The following is a 14,123-nucleotide window of genomic DNA, read 5'->3' on the forward strand; positions in this document are numbered from 1 at the left end:
CACATCATCTCAAATTCACTAAAATAAAGTGTGAAAACTGAAAGCCAATGCATTTAGGGTGATATACTGTGTGGGTGTGCCTACAGTCCATATGCTAAAGCCCTATCCTCCAGTGTAATGGTATTTGGAGGGGCACCTTGAAGAAGTCATGAGGGTGAGACTCCCCTGATGGAATTATGTCCTTACCAGAAGAGGAACCAGAGCATTCTCTCTCTCTCTCCTACGTGAAGATACAGTGAGAAGACAACTCTCTGCACGCTAGAAAGAGGAATCTCACCAGAATTCAACCTTGCTAGCTCCCCAATATTGGACTTCCTGTCTCCAGAACAGTGAGAAATCATTTCCTATTGTTTAAGCCACATAGCCTGTGGTATTTCATTATGGCAACCTAAGCTAACTAAGATAGAAGGTGTTAATCAACTTCCTCCTGGATTAAAAATCCTCTTCCCTTAGGATCCCTCCAGCACAAGTGATAGACCTTGAATACATAGCCAGTTAAGGTGGTATGTCAACCAGACGAAATACTGGGAAAGCTTCATTTTACTTTTGCTTTAGGTTGTAACAAAATGTAAGTTAAATTTCTAATGCTTCCCTCCCTCCTTGCAACAGATTATTTTGCACATCGTATGGAGTGCCAGTTCCAATCTCTGAAGGAGAGAGAATGAACCCACTCAAAAGGACAGGCAATAAACAGGGCTTAGGAACCTAGATTGGAGACGGGTGAGGACAGGAGTGGGAAGCACCAATGTGTCATAAATGAGGAAGGTGGGCTCACACTTTATTTCTGGCATGACCTACTGGGATCATTAACTACATCTTTGTATATACGAAGGGCCCCGGTCCAGCGTAGCCCTTGGACATACAATCAAAAGTTGTTAAATTTAATGGAATTAAGATCTGGAACCATTGTGTGACTAATTTAAGGCCCCAGGCTGGGTACACTCAACAGACAGCTAACATTTGTCGAGGGCTAATTTAGCACCTGCAGAGGTGGTGGTGCTGCCCCAGCTGAGGACTGGGAGTTTCTCATTATCTAGCAGGTGGAGGGGAAGAAAAAAGAAACTTCTCCACTGAAGGGTTAGATTCAAACAGTGGTGCCTAACAAAGGACAGGAAATGCTTTCTTTTGGTTTTGTTTTCTTATTTGCTTTTAAAATGGGTCTTTATTTTTAAATGTAAAAGCAGAACAATTACAGCAAATTGAGAAAATATAGATAAGCTCCCCTGCAAAGAAAATACAGAAAAGGAAATAAAAGAGATGAACAAAAAGAAAAAAAAATTCATAATTTCACCACCTAGAGATAGTTATATACCAGAGTTAAACTTCTGGTGTACATTCATTCAGTCTTTTCCCTGAGTGTGTGTGTGTGTGTTTGAAGAAAACAATTATTTATACACATAAACAACCTCAAAATTCACTCTTCAGTACTTCTACCCCAGGACTGAGAGTGTATATAAATAAATATATATATTATATATATAACATATATATTTATTCTAACTTTAGACTGAATGATGATTGACATCATCATCACATTCAGTATAATGATCAAATAATTAAAGATATCTTTAAGAGGTGGGGGAGGGGAAATGAGGTTGTAGGCACCAGGGCAGAGCTAAATTGCTTTGTACAAGGCAGTAAGGGTGTTGGGAGGATGGCTCCTTCTAGCTGCCAACACTATTTCACAGAGGGCACCAATGCTACTCCCCAAAAGTCCCTTGGGGCTACCAGGGCTCTGTGGGTCCTACAGTTCCCTGCTCTGCCCATGACCACTGCTGCTCCTCTGGGTACACCAGGACCTTTCTGTGACTACCTCTACTCTGTGGGGCTCCATGACAAAGGAGCACACAGTGCAGCATCTCTTGGGAGGTTCAGAGAACAGCTCTCTGCCTTGATTTACTCTCTGCCAGCTAGGTATGTGATGTTAAGACCAGAGCACCTGCTGCCTTATACTTTTTATAGCTGCTCTGCTCTTTAAAAAACTCATATTTAAAAAAAATTTTTTTAATTAAAAAGAAAAGTAAAAAACTCATATTTCACCCAGGGGAGGCTTGAACAGGAGGGTGATCTGGGGGACAACCCCATGCTACAGAAGGACCTCTCACCACACAAAGAACTAAGGCTTTGTTGCTGCCTCCAGCTGGCAGTACTGAAGTCCTTTTCCTGTTTGAAGTAATTCTTTCCTGAGGGCATTCTCTGTCCTGCACACACTTCTCCCAAAAATGCTTAGACATATGTTGCCCAGCAGGGCATGCAATTTTAGTTTTTGGTTTTGATTTTTTTTCCCCAAGAGGAATCTTAGCTTCCATGCAAACAGATGTCTAGGGAACCTCTCTACAGCTACCTTTAGTTCTGAAATATCTGGACAGGTCAGATTTCTCTTAGCCTTACTCATTGACTTACTCATTTCTGACCTAGGTTCAGAGAAGTCCCCAAATCCCAATATTACAAGCTGCAAGGCAGGATTCAATCTCCGAACCCCAGCTACATGAGGTCATATTTTATAGTATCTCAGGAAGAGCCATGAACACCACACTGACGTGTTGGAAGGTACTTACATAGACATTAAAACCCTTACTTAGGGGTGTGAGTACATGTGCACACACACACGTGTGTGTGGATGTGTGGCATGTGTGCATGCACGCACACATTTGTTTTAAACAACACATAGTTACTCACCTTTAGGAGCTTATAATTTTCAGTCTGCAATGTAGGTCCAGCTAAAATATCAACACTCTGGTGAGAGTTATTAACAAATCTAAAAGAACCAGTGGCTGAAATTTTTTAGAGCATTTAATAAATAACTTGAATTAAGCCATATAGCTTTATACACAACACTGATTATCTTCTCATCTGCCCAGCATCTCTTCAGTGCATTTAGGAGTCAATAACTAGCCCACTTCTTCCTGCTCCTGGCATCATGTGTCTCAGGCTCAGCCAATCAGAGTCCTGCAACCTCTGGGACACAGTAATGAATTCAGGAAAGGACATGTAATTGAAGTTCCATCAAAGTCTCCTGGATTCATTCTCTGTCTCTCATTCTCTTTCTTTCTCTCTCTCTTTTTTTTTTTTTAACTAGCACCATTAAGAGAGACTATCTCTTATTCTGAATACAAAGCTGTAAGACTGTCCTGAGCTTGAAACTACCGACTGATATTACTGATAATTCTTTTCTCACTACAAAGAGAGGGTCTACTGAGAATAAAACCAGACAGAGTCTAACTGAGCTGAGAGATGCAAAGAGAAAGACACAACTTGAGCCCCTGAAAGAAATCATTCTTGGGTTCCCAGTTGTATCAGCAAAAAAACTGCCTTTTTCCTCTTTTGCACTCAAGCTGGTTTAGGTTAGTGCCTGACTATACTCCATAATATAAAATAAACCTAAACTGAAAAATTGGCTCAAAAAATGAAGGAGGACTTGATCTGAACAAGAAGGAAGTATTGTCATTGTGTCCTGTGATAGGTACCAGAACCCAATCAAAGGCAACCAAATATTTGCATAATGGAGTCCTTACAAATGAGAAATTTGAGACTCAGACAAGTTAGTTTTCTTGGCCAGGGGAACACAGCAAATAAGGGGAAAAGGCAGGATGTACATCTAGATTCATCCCCAAAGTCCACCCACTCTTCATCAGATACAGAGAGAATTACCAATACACATCAGAAAGCAAACACAGAGAGACAAGGAGAAAATAAAATGAACATGCACCTTTATAGTACTATCAATTCATTTTTATTCATATGATTCATTTTTTTGTTTTGTGTTGATCAATGAAGTTTTTCCATCTCCTTCCCACCCCCCCGCAGTTCTATCCAGATGAGAATGTGTTTTCCTCTAAGCCAGTAAAATGCCTCCTCCATACCGAACACAATTGATACTCACTGCAAACTGCCTGAGCTATCCTACTCCAAAGGTGTCTTTCAGTTCCTATCAAGAGCATCTTTAAAGGCCTCTAATCGCCTCTAGTCCATCCCCTCTTCTTCTGTGTGTGTGTGTGTATGTGTTCAATTCTAATCAACTCAACTCATTCCAATTCAACAGGTATTAACAAAGAATATTATGGGTTAGATGTTGTGCTGGATAACCTGGTTAAAGAATGAACCAAGACAAACATCAGAAGAATGAGGGATGTTTGTCTTTTCTGTGATCCATTTCTTACCCTCTGACCCCCAATAACTAATCCTTTGTGTACTGGAAACTGGGTCTCCTGACGACAAAGAAAAGTAACTTGTTTCAAAAGGTCTGTGTTGAGACCACTGTTATAGGTTGAATTATCTTCCTCAAAATTCATACACTGAAATCCTAACTCCCAATACCCCAGAATGTGACCTTATTTGGAATTTACAGATGTAATTAGTAAAGTTAAGATGCGGTCATTAGGGTGCGGCTCTAATCTAATGATTGATGGCCTTATAAATTGGTGAAATTCGGTCAGAGACTTGTAGAGGAGGTAGAGAATGTGAAGATACAGGGAAAACACCAAGTAAATATAAAAATGACCATCTATAAGCTGAGAGGAAAGGATTGGAACAGATCCTTCCCTCATAGCCGTTAGAAATAACCAACCCTACCAACATCTTGATTTCAGACTTGTAAGCTCCAGCACTTCTGTTGCGAAACCCATCCCATCCACGGTACTTCGCTATGGCAGCCCTGGCAAATTAATACAGTCACCAACTGGCTATCACCACTTCTGATGTTTTTATTTTTTTAATTGCGCCAAATCTTAAAGTTAGGAAGTTCACCTGAAAAAAATCTGGATTTCTTCTTTTCCTGAAACACTAGAAAACCTACAGTTATGGACTTTTATTCCCAAGTGACATGAATCACCTGGAACGGAAGAGCACTTCCTGCTTTAGACGGGCATGCGTTCACCAGTTCACCATGGTTCTTCCCACCATGGTGCATCTTGCATTCCCCCAGACCAAGTGGTTGCTATTGTCTGTCGTCACACTTGAGTCTACTGTGGTCTCTAGCCTAGGCTTACTGAAATACGGAGCAGGCCTGACCCAAGGTGGGAAGTCTCCAACACTAGAAGAAGGCAAAGTAATATAATCACAGGAAAAGAGGCTGGGTTCTCAGTGATGTGAAGGGGGTACACTTTCCTCTATGAAGAGAGATGGGAATCAGCAATCACACAACAGAAGAGGCAGGGTGGGGACAGGGCATGGCTACCCAGGTCCTAAGCTCATGTTCTGTGATACTGGGAGCTACACTGCAGGCTCCTAGAGCCAGGCTGGGCAATGAGCACATGGATGTCATGAGTAAAGTAATTACTCACTTCGGAATGCTCCATGTGGACAATAGAAATTCCAGTGGCAGCATAATGGGCTGAAGAACAAAGGTCCTTCCTCATATTTTTCAGACTGCATTAACCTGGGAGGACTGACTAATGCTGCCCATGTCACCAACCTACCTCAATAATGACTAATAGTGGATTTTTTATCAACCCTGACAAAAGGGATTTATTTAGATTTAGCAAAAAAATATAGGTGAATTTCCTTACACTATAATAATGTGGAGGAAATTTTAAAAAGGAATGATTGCTAGGACAGTCTACTCTTCCAGCTCATACCTACTTTATAAATGAGACCCAGAGAGGTCCAGTAACTTGCCTAAAGGCACACAGTAGTTGTTTCGAAAACAAAGCTCATCTCCTCTGTTGATTCTTCATTAATAAGCTAGTGGTAGGTATGCCACATGCAGCATTTTTGCTGAATAAACATGAAAACCAGCAATCATTCAGAATCAGAAAGCAGCATAAATGGTCTCAAATGCCACTGTTTTCATCTACAAAGCTTTTCACCAGTGCTAGATTTGGCATTTTTCATCACTGTGCTTTAGCTGAAATAAAACCTGGTGAGGGTTACTGAGGAATGAGAATTGCAAAGACAGATTTCATAAAGTGGGAAGGCATACACCAAATAACAAGATGTGGATATTAATAATAATTTTGTTATAATTACCTTCTAATCCTGGAAGTAATTTTTACTGTGTACAGATTAATGAGAAGCTAACTTAAGGAATGTTTGGCAAATCCTGGAAGAGCACTCTTTTCAGCCAATGGATTACTCTGCCATTCACTGAAGTTTTCTTCAATTCTCAAAACTGTCAGCAAGAAAAAAACAAAAACAAAAACAAAAACCTCTTAGGAAGTATGAGGAGATGGGTAGCTAATAACCACCAATGAAAATGGAAGAGACTCTTTCCCCAGTGCCTGATGGTGCGTTCTGGACTGCCCCCTCTACCAGCTTTCAGATGCAAAAAACATACAGTTGTTTCTCTAATGTAGGCAGCACCTCTCCCATCTTTTCATTTATAGCTTTCCAAAATAGGAAAGAGTGAGGAGGCCCTGGGAAACTTAGAAAGCTGAAATTCATTGCACAGAGGAGCAAAATGAGGCCCAGAGAGGTTCCTGGGATCCCTGGGCTATTTACAGGACTGGGAATAGGAACTCAAGTTTTCAGCCCTTGTGCAAGTGTGGATTTTTCATTTGACAATAGGCTCACAGGGTCTCTGTGGCCAAATGACCCCACAAGGGGCAAACAGTGATGAAATATTTAAATCAGCAGGTTTGGTCTTTTTGACAACAGGCAAGCAGTTTGATCTTCCCTCCACTCGGATGAAGTGCTTTTTAAGACTTTTCAAAAATTCTGCTTTTATGGAAGGTACTCAGGAAACTGAAATGTTTACTGAGGGCTGGTATTTACTGAGAACTTACTGTGTGTCAGACTAATTGTTCTATAATGTATTATCTCAGTTGATCCTTCTACCAACTTTATGGGGTGGGTTGTATTCATGTCCCCACTTTACTAATGAGAAAATAAGCTTAAGGAAATTTCCCTAGCTCATATAGATAGCAAGTGGCAGATCCTGGATGCACACCCATGTTTGTCTAATTTCACAATCCATGTATTTATTTTCTATTGCTGCCTAACAAATTATCACAAATGTAGGGGAATAAACAAAATCTATTTTTCTAACAGCTCTCACTGTTCTGCAGGCCAGGAGTCCTGATGGGTTTGGCCTGGTTCAACTCAAGGTATCTATCACAAAGCCCAAATCAAGGTATAGGCTGGAAGGCTCTGGAACCCATTTCCAAGATCATTCAGGCTATCGGCAGAAACCAGTCCCTTGTGTCTGTGGGACTGAGGTCCCTGTTTTCTTGCTGACTGTCAGCCAGAATCTAATCTATGCTCCCAGATACGACCTACATTCCCTCTCTCTCATCCCCCTCTACCCTCAAAACAGCAAGGGTACAAGTCCTGCTCGTGCAGTTAGGTCAGGCCCACCTCTGTTTCTTAAGACCAAGTGGTGTGGAACTTTAATCACATCTGCAAAATTCCTCCCCAGCAGTACCTAGATTAGTGTTTTACTCCAAATAATCAGGGAACAGGAATCTTAGAAGGAAGGTGACACAGACTCAGGGGTAGGCAATCAATCTGGCGAGAACAGGGAGTGGTAAGGACTGGAGAGGAGCAGCTCCTGAGAGGTTTCCATTCTCAAGGGCGGCCACTGCGGAGCTCACCCAGATTGCTGCCACATGGGAAAGTAAAAAGAGGACAAACATCTCATCCAAATTTTCAGAGCCAGAAATCTGGATTTTTATATGAAATCATCCAATTAGAAAAAGTTTGCAACTACTTTAAAAATAAAACCCATCCATCTTCAGATTAGGAAGGATCTTTAGGCCAACAGTTGGAAACAATCTAAAATTCTGGGATCATGCCTGCTTTCTCCCTGATTCCTTAATCCATTCACGTGTAGTGTCCCCACGCCTACGACCCTGTCTTTGCCTACCTCGGTTCTCTATCTTGAGTACCATACACACAGCCTCTTACCACAAGCCAAACAGGTTTCCATAGAGGGTAGATTTTCAGAGGGTTAACGAAATTTTTCTGAATCACCCAGTGCAGAGCTCCTTCAGATGGTCTCAGTGACAGATTGTGTTCTCTTATAGAAAGTCTACACAGATGGCCCCCAGAATTGCCTTTACCAGGTTGTTGCTTGTCTGCCTGCTCCACCAGACTATCAGCTCAGAGAAAGCAGGATACAACCATACCTATTTGAACTGATATCCTCTTATTTAAAGTAATTGCCTAGATGAGCTTAATAATTACTTCTTAAATGAACAAAAGATATTCAGCAACAAAGATCACCATGAATATGTTCCTAGAAATTCACTGGTCATCTTGGGCCTACATTCAGAAAACCTCTGAGACCAAAGGTAAAGGTTATTTGCTTCAGAGTCTAAGTATGGAAACCAATGAAACAATGAACTGATGTTTAAGAGTCTTTTGGATGAACATCCATTTTTAAAAGTCATTATCACTATAATAAAGGAAAGTCAATCCACTCTGGGTGTGACACAGTGGAGGTGTGGTCTGGAACTGCAAAGAAGCAGGGAGTACATTCACCCAGCCCAGTGTGTGGTGCAGCCATGGTGGGCAGAGTCAGAGGTAGAGAAGTACTGGTAATGTGAGAACCTCAGCAGACCCTGGTCATTTTATATCTCTTAAGATTAAAAGAGTTTAAAGGCGTAAATTTACAATCATGTATATAGACATTCTACATTTTATAACTTAATCCTTATGTTAAAAGGAGGCTCTAGGAGCACTTGGGTGGCTCAGTCGTTTAAGCATCAGACTCTTGATCTCAGGGTCCTGAGATCAAGCCCTGAGTCAGACTCTGAGCTGGATGTGGAGCCTGCTTAAGATTCTCTCTTTTCAGGGTGCCTGGGTGGCTCAGTGGGTTAAAGCCTCTGCCTTCGGCTCAGTTCATGATCCTAGGGTCCTGGGATCGAGCCCCGCATCGGGCTCTCTGCTCAGTGGGGAGCCTGCTTCCTCCTCTCTCTCTACCTCCTGATCTGCCTACTTGTGATCTCTGTCTGTCAAATAAATAAATAAAATCTTAAAAAAAAAAAAAAAAAGATTCTCTCTTTTCCTTTCCCTCTGCCCCTCCCCCTTCTCTGGATCTTTCTCTCTGTCTCCAAAAAAAAAAAAAAAAAAAAAAGAAAGAAAGAAAAGAGAGAGAGAGAAAGAAAGAAACCCTAAGAGAATGGATCTAGAACACAGCGAGGGCAAAACCATCTGTTTTCTATCACCTTGTGCCTTTGCAGTTAACTCCAGTAACATTGCTAATCCAAAACAGATCAGACCATGGACATTCCAAGAAAACAAAGCAATTCAGTTCCCTATCTGTATTTCTGGGATGTTATCTTGTGCTGTGTATATGAAGTAGTTTTTCTCTAGTCATTATTACTGCTTTGGAAACTCTTCCCAGTAAGAGTAGATGGCTGTGGACAGCTCCTTGTGCTTGGTCCTGCCAGAGATACTACTCTTTACTTCATTCTAATTAAATAAATACCTATTCATGCCTCTATGTTACCTAAAATGTAGCTGATGTGTATACTTTCCTATCTAAATAGCCATTAGAAGTGCCTGGCTAGCTCAGTTGGAAGAGTGTGCGGCTCTTGGTTTCGTGTCATGACTTTGAACCCTGCAGTGGGCATAGAGATTACCTAAATAAATTAATAAGTAAATACTAAAACAAAACAAAACAAAATTAGTTGAACATTCTTGAGAAAACCCACTGATCTGGAGTCAAGAGACCTTGTCCAGTCCTATCTACCATTAGCAAACTCTGTGAGCCAGAGGGAATTACCTCATCCCTCTGGTACTCATTTTCTTCATCTGTAAGAAAGAGTTCCTTTGAACCATAAAGATGTATAAGTCACCTACTTTTATACTGATAAGGAATGGTCTTAGTTATATCAGTACTTCCTTTCTTAGACTGTTAGCATGAACCCTTTGGAGTAATTTTCTTTGTAAAGAACCCACACTAGTACACAAAGACTCTGCATCCCTGAAGACCAAATAAACCATAGCTGAAACATAAAACTACACAGTTACTCTAACCATTAATTTACACTGCAAAGGATAGTTTCTTTGGTATATATGGAATTTGTTTTCCGTGCTTCTCTTGATTTAAGAAAAAGAGCGACATAATTATGTAATGAAGAAACTAACTGCTTCTAAACCCTTTCCTCAGAGTTTTTGTTTTTGTTTTTGATTTTTTTTAAAAGCAAGCAAACAAAAATCCTTTAATGTTTTTTGTTTGCCCAGGGAGCAAGAATACAGAATCTCACCAGAAAAAAGTACTAGATATAAACATACACACACACACACACACACACACACCCATCCCTGCCAAACTTCACAGATACCATTCATCCCTCTGATCCCTCCCAGCACATGGTGGAACGCAACTCTCTCCTTTGCTAAAATTTTCATAAATTATGGACAAAAAAAAATTAGATTAACATTATAAACATGATGATGTCATGAAACTAGACTCTTGATATGGAACCAAAACTTCATGAAGTGTGAATAGGAATACTCTTAATGGAAGGTGCCAAGCCATGGGGGTGTGGTCAAGTTCAATAGAGAGACCTGTATTTCAGAAATGAGGTGCACTTCTCATTTCTCTGTAGAGTAGTGATCTACTCTGGTGATCTCCACACATGGGAGCAAATGGCTCCAGGGAGTGTACAAGATGATCCAAGGAATGAGAAGAAAATTCTGGAAAACATTAGAAGTTCCATTTATGTTTATTTTATATAAAAATAAAAAGAAACTATGCCTTATTAATATTTATCATATGGATAAACACCAGCATTTTCATTTGGTCAGTCTAATGTCTCACATGTAGTGTTTACGTTGGTCTGGGTAGATGGATTTCTGAACCATAAAGTGTTTGAACTAAGCTAACCCTTATGAAATAGACAAATAGCCATTTCGTAAAGGGGCAGAATTTTAAAGATAACATCAATAATTCAAGTATAATAATGGAGGAACTGAAATTTCTCCTCCTAGCATTAACTTTTTTTAAGAAACGAACGTTTTATTGGAGGAAAAAGAGGACTACCATGTACACAGGGAAAAGAGCACAAAAACTTAACTGATACACAACAACTTAAAGTCACAACTACCTAATATTGTTTGCAATTATTTTTCAATTTCTTCAACAGCTCCCTTCAACTTGTTTAATAGTTTTTCCAATTTTTCAGTTGAAATATCAAGTTTTCAAAAAAAAATTAAGATGCCCAGAAAGAGGACCAGCTTTCAAGATTAAAAAAAAAGTGACACCAAGAATCTCCTCCTAATAGGGACCAATTCTACCTAAAAATGCCTTAAGAGTAACTATTATGGAAAAAACTATATGTCTCAGAGACCATGAGAGATGAGTTAGGACACTGACAGAGATGGCTCGGTATGAAGAGAGGACAGCTCTTTTGTTTGGCCTTCCAGCATAAACTCTTCATCAACCACATATTCAATTTGTCCTTTCAATGTACAATTTGATATTTTAATGACTGGTGACAAAATGACTGCTTCTCCAAAGAAACTCAGGCTATGGAAAAAACATTTTGAAAATGAATGGTTGGAAATGTTTTCACTATTAAGTGATTACTGGCTGAAAACACATGTGAGCAAAGTTTCTTTAAAAATTCGGGGATCGAGTCCTGCATCGGGCTCTCTGCTCAGCAGGGAGTCTGCTTCCTCCTCTCTCTCTGCCTGCCTCTCTGCCTACTTGTGATCTCTCTCTGTCAAATAAATAAATAAAATCTTTAAAAAAAAAAAAAAAAATTCGAGTATCGGGCGCCTGGGTGGCTCAGTGGGTTAAGCCGCTGCCTTCGGCTCGGGTCATGATCTCAGGGTCCTGGGATCGAGTCCCGCATCGGGCTCTCTGCTCAGCGGGGAGCCTGCTTCCCTCTCTCTCTCTCTCTCTGCCTGCCTCTCCATCTACTTGTGATTTCTCTCTGTCATATAAATAAATAAAATCTTAAAAAAAAAAAAATTCGAGTATCTGTACACCTAAAATTGTTTATTTGTAATGTTTGTGGAAGAAACACATGCCACTTCTTCCTGTTGTCTATACAGAATTTACCTTCTGTGTTTGAATTCACCCAATATTTTCCCATATTTTTTATTCTTAATCTAGGCATTCTATTTCACTCTTGCCATTTTTTTTCAAACATGTTGTAAAAAAATCAACTGGGGCACCTGGGTGGCTTAGTTGGTTAAATGCCTTTGGCTCAGGGTCCTGGGATGAAGCCCCACATCTGGCTCCCTGCTCAGTGGGGAGCCTACTTCTCCTTCTCAATCTGCAACTCCCCCTGCCTGTGTGTTCACACACTCATTCTCTGCAACTCCCCCTGCCTGTGTGTTCACACACTCATTCTCTATTAAATAAATAAATTATTTTTTTTTAAATCAGTCAATTGAAGAATTTATTTCAACTAAATCTACTTATTACATAATATAATAAATGATTAGATATTTGTTGGTCAAATTTCAATAAAAATTTTTATGTAATTAGTGGATCCATATGTGTATCATGATTTGGTAATGTCAGCCAATAATAATGTTCACTCCATTTTGTTCTATAAACCTTTTGGAGTTGTTTTCAACCATGACAGGAACTATAGAAAATTGGAGTAAACAAAACCACCCCAATGATGAATTTTATCACACAGAATTAAGCCAAAACTTTTTTAATTCTTGAAAATGATGAAGCATAATCAATGACATTGCTCTCTCTAAATTATTGTTGATTTTATGTTTAGGGAGAGGAAGATGGCTACTTTTACATTAATACATTAATTAATATTAAATAGCATTTATTTCACTTTTACTCTTTCCTTATTATGTACTTGGTGTATTTTCTAAATATACAATACCTTAGTGCCAATAGATTAGAAGCATATATTGTATTATTATATAGTACGGTAGAACATTAAATAACTAATAATTTATTGGTAAATCAGTTTAAAATGCACATCGCCTATTTTTTAAAAGTTGGTCATGTGTTATCAAAAGAATTTGGAGACTGAGGTTTTAGATGACAAGAATAAGTTACATACTTTCAGCCTTTTTCCTGCAATGTAAAGGAACAACTGCCTGATATTACAGGCTAAGTCCTACAATTGCAGGAATGGTACTCTCTAAGATGAGCCTATATATTTGCTTTTAGACCATTTTAAAAACGCATCATATTCATGACCTTTGAAATATCTTTAAATATTAGTAGCAGTCCAAGCAAAAATGGATGATCAAGAAAGTTCCTTAGAGGGACTCACAATGAATTTCCAAAATACTTCTTGCTCATGCACTTAAACTTCAACAGTTGTAGATAGTGCCAAACAAGTTCAAACCAGGCCCCCAATAAAATGTTCCTTTAGTAGATTCTTAAAAAACTACCTCTAACAAAGAAGATCTCTTTCTTTGTAAGCCTTCAGCAACACCTATGCTTTCCCCTACTCCAGAATTTCAGTGGAGGCAGCAATGGACATAGCCGACTGAGTGGAACTCTATCACCGTGCCTGCCTGTCCTAAGAAGTGCCTTAATACCCTCCTCTACCACCCTGAATGCAATCAACTTCCTATCACTGTCACTCTGTTTCCCTGCACTTTTTGGAGACCAGAAGCAATTCCCTAGTTGAGGAAAACCTACCTCAAGTACTAATAAATCTCACCTTTGAGGAAAGATGTTACCAAGAACTCCAGAGACAGAGTCTCCAGTGCTGTTCTTAGTGTTTAATCTGAGTGCATTTCTGATGAGGCTCGGATGGTCTATGATTCTATTAACCATAGCTTTCCTTAAGAAGTAACTAGATGGCTATTAAGCAATTCCCATTTATTTTCTCAGTTAACCTTATTTCATGCTCTTATTATCCTCATGATAAAATGAAGAGACAGACCTTGAGAAGCTAAAAAATTGGCTGAAGTCACATGTCTAATAAGTGGAAGATCCAAGATTCAAATCTATGCTGGATTTAGGGCTGGAATCTCAGTGCCAAGGCTCTTTTGCATTTCCTAGGATTTGTTTGACTGTTGATTTGACTGATGATGAGTGTTAATTTAAGGCCAGTTACTTTTCTTCCTCTTGTACTCTTTCTCCATTACCTTCAAAATGCCAATTAAAAAAATTATAGAAAATTTTTATGTTTTTATCAACAAATTTTGCATAAAAATGACAATATCAATTAACATTGATTTCTATTTAGAATGCAGAAGATAATACATGTTTCAAAAAGGAGTTATGAAAAAGAAAAGACTAT

Source organism: Mustela nigripes, chromosome 12 (assembly GCF_022355385.1).
Source record: "Mustela nigripes isolate SB6536 chromosome 12, MUSNIG.SB6536, whole genome shotgun sequence".
In the NCBI taxonomy this organism is placed as follows: domain Eukaryota; kingdom Metazoa; phylum Chordata; class Mammalia; order Carnivora; family Mustelidae; genus Mustela; species Mustela nigripes.